Source organism: Sus scrofa, chromosome 1 (genome assembly GCF_054392235.1).
Source record: "Sus scrofa isolate SSC_HxYL_T2T_F1_AM1 chromosome 1, Sscrofa_HxYL_maternal_Yorkshire_Landrace_v2.0, whole genome shotgun sequence".
Classification (NCBI taxonomy): Eukaryota; Metazoa; Chordata; class Mammalia; order Artiodactyla; family Suidae; genus Sus; species Sus scrofa.
The window spans coordinates 100688396-100696101 of NC_139383.1; the positions used below are offsets into that span (position 1 = coordinate 100688396).

General features: G+C 35.1%; 1 pseudogene; it reads right to left on the bottom strand.

The window, feature by feature from the left end:
* Positions 1-451: 451 nt before the first annotated feature.
* Positions 452-1370, bottom strand: LOC110258898 (olfactory receptor 9G1-like; annotated as a pseudogene).
* Positions 1371-7706: the final 6336 nt, after the last annotated feature.

Genomic DNA, 7706 nt, shown 5'->3' on the forward strand with positions numbered 1-7706 from the left:
AATGCTATAGCAATTCTGTTATGGGACTGGAAATTGATGATTTAATGAAATTAATAATCATTTGAAAATATTAAAACTTAATTTGGCATATGTATGACTTCTAGGAAATAACAGCTGGATATTATTTTATACATAGCAGTCAGCCAGAAATACTCATGCTAAAGAGCTGTCACTTTATGAAGGCAGAAGTTTTGGTTTTAAGTTTTTGGTAGTTCATGAAGTAATATGAAATTCAAAACAAATTATTACTTTTATATTTAAATATTATCTCAAATTATGCTATTCTTTTCATCCTAAGTCTCTTGAATTTTCATGTATCAAGGGTGCAAATTTTCCTACATGTATTGTAAGAATTCTTTACCCTAATGGAACATAATGACAGCTCTTCTTGAAAAATAATGAAATGATTAAATATTGCCTTTGCATCTCCCTAAAATGAGAGAATCTTGATTTATTTGAGGAGTTTATTCAGAGCTTCTTTCACATCCTTATTCCTCAGCCTGTAGATCATGGGATTCAACATGGGGAACACCACAGTATAAAATATAGAAACTATTTTGTCCCTATCTGAAGAACAGCTCGATCATGGATGGGAATTAGATATAGAGGATGGAGCCATAGTACAAGGTGACAGAGATAAGATGGGAGGAGCAGGTGGAGAAGGCTTTGAGGCGGCCCTGGGTAGAGCAGATTCTCAAGATGGTAGTGATGATGAAGACGTAGGAGGCCAGGATGAGCATGGCAGGGGTGATGACATTGGAGGCCAGGAGGAAGTACATCAAAGCCTGGTAACCTTTCTTCCTGCCACAAGCCAACTTCACCAGGGGAAGCAAATCACAAAAGAAGTCATCAATGACATTGTCATTACAGAAATTCATGGTAAAAATTCTTTTGGTGATGATGGAGCAGTTAATAAAGCCACCAAGATATGAGGGTGCTATGAAGAATGCACAGAGCTTTATGGACATGGCCTGAGAATAAAGCAGTGGCTTTGAGATGGCCATGTAGTGGTCATAAGCCATGGCAGCCAACAGCTAGCACTTACCGTAGGCCAGTCCGGCAGAGAAGAAGAACTGGGCTGCACAGCCAACAAAGGAGATGCTTTTGCCCTCAGATATACAAGTCACTAGGATCTTTGGGGTGTAGACAGAAGAATACCAGAGATCCAGAAAAGACAAATTCCCAATGAAAAAATACATGGGTGTGTGCAGCCTGGAGTCTTTACAGATCAACACCATGAGGGTGGTATTTCCTAACACAGTCCCAGAATAGACACCAAGGAAGACAACAAACAGGACCAGCTGCTCCACAGGGTCTGTTGTGAAGCCCATCAGGATGAATTCAGTCACTGTGTAATTGCTTTTTTCCATGGCTATAGGTAATGTCACGTAGGAGACGAGAAAATCAGTTGGGCTTGATTTACTATACTGAACACATAGCAAATATGCTAAATAAAGGGCATTATATTACTTTCAAGCCTTGATGTATAGGTATCAGCCATGTAAGTGCTCATTTTGCAACATAAACCACTTAAACTTTACACTTATACTCTGTTAAATGGTAAACTTAGGTACATAAAAATTTTCAGGTGTTTACTTGAGCAAACATCCATATGAATCAGGCAGTTGCCAAAGACGTTAAGTGCACTCCTTAGGTAGGAGCTAGGGGAAATGTCTTTATAGAGAGGACACTGAGCAAAAAGGATGTCATTTGATTTGCTATAGATTAAGTGGTTATCTATTCTTTTTCCCCTAAGTTTTGTTGAGATATAATTAACAGATAACGTATTAATTTAAGCTGCCCAATGTAATAATTTGATATTATGTACACACTGCAAAATGATTACAGTTGTCTAGTTAATATCCATCACCTCATATAGCTACATTTCTTCCTCTTTTTATGATTTTTATTTTTTCCACTATGATTGATTGGCAGTGTTCTGTCAATTTCTACTGTACAGCAAATTGACCCAGTCATTTCTTTATATCCCTTTTCTACTGTATTATTCTCCCTATAACAGTTCATTATCTAATATTACCTATATCTTATTAGTTTATTCTCTTTCCCTTCACTAGAATATATCCTTCCCTTATGTTTTGATGGAAAAAGATATGTCAGTCCACTGTCTATCACATCTTAATTAATAGGCTTTTTATGAGGTTTGGAGGCTGTTTTGGTGGCTGCGCAACATCTTTGAAAACATGGGTCTGTTGAAACTAAAAGTAATTTCCAGTGGAAAGAAGATCCAAATTCCTGGACTCAGTCTTAAACAATATCTTCTTATTCTTTTGTTTTCTGGTTCTCAAGATTGTATCAACATTTTATTTATAAAATGATAGCTATCAATTTTGAATACTTTACTGTGAGTCAAGCACTATGCTTGGTTTTTCATAGCATTGTTTATTTATTCACATAGCATCCATTATAGGTGTGTTTAAAGATTAATAGCATTTAAGATTAGAGATAATTTTGCAGGAGACCAAACTGAGTATTACTGAGGAACTTGTAATTACACAATTAGTTATGTGGTGTTATCTTAACCAAGAGACCTGGGACTTAGCCACAAAGTCACCTCCTTTCATATATGATATTAGGTTAACAGTTACTCGTGGCCTTCAAGGGTCCCTGTCTTTTCGGTTGTGACACCTTAACCCAAAACAATAGGATAATGCTGACACTCAGATGCTGTCACAGGGAACTCCTCATGCATGTGGTTTCAGATAAATACTTCCACATACTGCTCAAATCATCTTCTGGCAGAGTCCTGTGTCTTTTCTCTTTTCAGCAAACACTGACTGTGAGTATAGAAACATTCTACTCACTCCACCCAGATCCAGGACACTTACCTGTAACTCTAACAATCACAGACATCAAAAGACCACACTGTGAATTCAGATTACTTATACTTGCTCAGTATCCCCAGTGTATATGATTCTTTAAGCATCTGAGAGGTTCATAGCTTTGGCTTTGAAAGGCTCTAAAAAGCAATTAACCAAAAAGTGGGTTAACTTTATTTTGAGTCAATTGTTCCATGCAAAACAAGTGATCAATTTAAAAAGAAAGGATGTTAATGAATTATAGTTTGAGAAACTACTTTTTGCAAAATACCTTCCCCAGGATCATTTTTTTTAATTGTCAAACAACTTTAAGGAGTGTGGAGTGTAGTTCACATTAAAGACAAGAAAAGAGATTCAGAGCAGTTAATTAACATGTCAGGGCAACCTTAGAAGAGAGTGCATTCAGAATTTAAACCTAAGGCAATCTGATTAGGTAATTTATCACCTTTCCCCTACACCAAGAATGCACCAAAGACACATAATCATTGAGTATTCAGCTATGACACTGATGCTTTAAAAGTGGACTGCACTTATTCTGAGTGTTTATACAGGCAAATTTTGGAGAAAACATATTCAGTCTTTTAATTCATTCTTTTAACTTTTTAATCTACTCATTACCCACCTTTTATTTTTTGTCTTTTCTAGGGCTGCACCTGTGGCATGTGGGGGTTCCCAGGCTAGGGTCTAATTGGATCTGTAGTTGCCCACCTATGCCACAGCCACAGCAAGGCAGGATCTGAGCCGAGTCTTCAACCTATACCACAGTGCATGGCAAAGCTGGATCCTCAACCCACTGAGCAAGGCCAGGGATTGAACCCGAAACTTTGTGGTTCCTAGTCTGATTTGTTAGCCACTGAGCCATGAGGGGAACTCCTATTGGAGTGTTTAATCACAGTAGGTTGAGTCCTGTGGCTTCAGCTTTCCGAAATAACTTTCCTTCATGACACATGCTGCTCACAGAGACTGCATTCTCTGGAGCCCATCCAGAGTTTTACACAATTTATTTTTCCTCTTATTAATGCAAACATATTGGAATATGGTAAGTGTGTTTCTATATGGGAATATTCCTGAGTTGAATTGAATTATAATTATTTACAAAATAATTTAATATACTAGTATTGATTTATTTAATATAGCATTGTTGTAGGTCTTACAATCGGGGGCACTATAAGAGTTTCATGACATTTTTGTTGTAAACCATCAACTTTAAGATAAGTAAACTGGCACAGGATTTAGTGATCTAGCTTTTTTTTCCCCTTGGAAAATAGTGCTCTTATCCCATGTGGTGTATTTTCTACTTATAAATTGTGAATATTATTGCCTAATATTTCTTTTCCATAGGCATTATTTTGAGATTAAATTTTAATTATGAATAAAGGCATTTTACCATCTTTGTATACAATTTAAAGATGGAATTCTTACTATCATTATCTTGTGCATCTAATTCCAGAACTGGCACAGGAAACAACTTCTTTGAAGATGTAGTGTAGTTTTTACTTGGTGTGAAGTGCCAATATTATAATAGGATTCATAATGATTCCCTAGTGTACATCAGAAAATGATATTTAAATATTATGTTGAGCATGAATGGTAGGAAATTAAGAATAAAACATTGACATTCCTTTGGTGGCTCAGCAGGTTAAGAACACAACATAGTGTCTGTGAGGATCAGGTTTGAACCCTTGCCTCGCTTAGGGGGTTAAGGGTCTGGTGTTGCCATGGCTGTGGAATAGACCTGTAGCCACCGCTCTAATTCAAACCCTGGCCCAGAACTTCCATATGCTATAGGTGTGGCCATTAAAAGAAGAAAAAAAAAGTATAATGAAAAAAATTGAAATCGGATAGTTACCTACCTGTTTAATTTATATGTTAGTCAATATTTAGGCTCCATATTACACACATTTCTTATTTAAATACCAGATTTCAGATATGATTCATTTTCTGGTTTTTTTTTCCTCTTATTACTAAATTCTCATATAGACCTAAGGGATAATTTACAATTAAAGATACAAAGAATTATATGAAATAATTGGATTGTGTTCATGATCTGCTAATGATGGTGAAATAGCCCTGAGGTCCAATTAGCCACAGTTTAGAAACTTCACAGCATTTGCCTATGAGAAGAATATATGGTAGTACTTTTAAGACTCAAGAGAAAGGATTTATGCAAAGGCCTCATCAAAGACACTTAGTGTAACTGTGCTAGTTGGCATTTTTAATCCTACAGCCTCTTTCTTTGTGACCTAACAACTGCCAGATGCCCTTTCCATGGAACTATGTCAGACAAATTCATAGGTGAGGTTTTTTTTCCAGCAAATCATATTCATAAACATTTGGGTTTCAATGGATCTTACAAATTTATATAATTGCTTCTCATCCTCACCAATCTGTGCTTTAAATCCCTTATCCAGCATGCAAAACATGAAGATGGACTCAAGTACATTATTATGAATTTAGGAGTAAAATTATTTGGAGTAATTTTCTCAGTGATAAATATTTAAGTTATTAGAAAAAAATAAAGTGAGATTTAAATTATGTAGAATGATTATGCAATTCAAATTTGCATCCAAAATTGTCTCCAATTTACATTATAACTTAAGAATATTCCTAGATATTGCACACATTTTTGAAAAACACTTCTTTTTCAAAGTACACATTGATCAAGGAAATGTACTCTATTTTAATAATCCATTTCTCCAACATTAAACACCATGTCTTTCTAAATTTTCCATAGCTCTTAACAATTGTATCAACACACACATATACATAGTGATTTATATATTTACATATTGTATTGATACACACATATATAAAATTAATATATATATATATAATGATTTTTCCCCTTTAGAAATATTTTCCTTTAGTTTTTTTCCCTAGAAAGAATATTGTTGAAAAAAAGAAGCAGCAATTTTTACTTCTTTTTTTAGCTAGAAAGAATATTGTTGAGACAAAAAAGAAAAGAAGCAGTGATTTTTATTTCTTCACAGTTATTTCTAAATCACTTTCAGCAATTATATCTAATTCTAATTTTATTAACAGGATACACTTCTCTGAAATATTGGGGGAGTCCATCTCAGAATAAAGGAATGTGATGAAGTTGTTGCACTTTGTTTCCATGTATGTATAAATTTTCATCTCAGAAAAATAAAAAAATAAAGATCTTACTTCAATTATCTTTGAAAGGAAAAAAACCATGTTTTTTTCAGGAATACATTGATTATATTCATATTTTTCTTTCCTTCTCACTGGGAAATCCATATCCTCCAAATTTCACAATCTATTTTTAGCACAGTATCCTGTAACCAGGAGAGATGGAGGAAGGATGCTGTGGGAAGATGGGAGAAGAAGGCATGAGAATGCATGTATAAGAAATATAAAGGAGTGGGAAGGTCATTTATATCACGGATAGATGACTTTCTGTTATTTGGTAATGAAATTTCATGGAATTAAGAGCATTTAACAGGGAGATGCTTCATGGCTTTAGATGTGTTTGTGTATGCATGTACATATATATATATATATATATAGTGTAATACCTGTGATACCTAGTAATCTATTTCTTTTTGCTTTTCATGTTAAATTTCTATTTTTAGAACTTTGAAAATAAGGATTTCCTTTGCTTGCTAGATCCTTGCACATTGAACACCTATGCAAGAGTTTTGTTTTGTTTTTATCCTAATCTACAGAAGCAGTAAGTTTACTGAATATGACAATGTTAAGTTTTGTGTTGCACAGAATTAAAAAAATGTATTGATTACTAAATATAGTATCTTGTTAGTAAAAACATCCAGTAAGAGTCTCTCTCAAGAGTCAGCTAGTATTTTCACACTCACCATATAATATGGGTCAGAAAAAACTGGAATGCCTCTTCCTTTCAAATATTTATCTCCATTTTTCATAATATAGAGAGGAATGCCAAACAGAACAGAAGGATGGAAACACTTGAATTCCTCCTAAGTTTATGGTCTGGAGAAGCATGCATGTACTCACCCATAGAGAATGGCAGTTCATAAGCATTTATTTAATATCTAACAAGTTTCAGACACTGTAGACATTAGGCCAGGCACTATGGTAATTGAGGAAACCGTTGAATAGCATATGTGTTTTGGTAGGTACCAAGGAGGGTGTTGCCAACAACATATACATCTCCCTAACCTGGCTGTTTATGGCAGATAATTATTGACAATGTCTTTCTTTCCACATTTTAGAGTGGAGGATTCAGTTGTCAATTTTCATGGACGAGAAAATAACTCTTACCTCTATGAGGGCCTCTCAGCTTACACTATATATCTGAGAATAAAAGTGCGTAACTTAACAATCTCAGAAGAGGGCTCAGAAACATGAGACACTGAAGTGACATACAACATCACTTGGAGATGGAACCAAGAGGAAAACCCAGATCTCTCAAAGATAGCACAGTGTTTTCTCAGTAAATTACACATCCGGTGTTGCCCTATAGATGTTTCACAGGTGACAGGAACTAAGTGTCTGAAGATGTAAAAGTCATCATGGAGAAATCAAGAAACAATTAAAACAAGAACTGGGACAAGATGGCCAACAACATGCTCCTGACTGACAGTGACTATTTTATTTCTCAAAAATTGAGACTATGATTAGTTCCTGATTAATAGGTATCATTCTTTATTTTTTTGTAGATAATTCAGGTCTCAGGAAGGTGCTCCTTTGCTGAATGGATCTCCCCATGCCTCCCAACAATGTGACTGAATTCGTTCTCTTAGGACTCACACAGAATCCACACTTGAGTAAAATACTCTACATGGTCTTTTTGTTCATATACCTGGTTACCCTACTGTCAAATCTATTCATAGTCATTATCATTTCCCTCAGCCCCACACTTTCAACTCC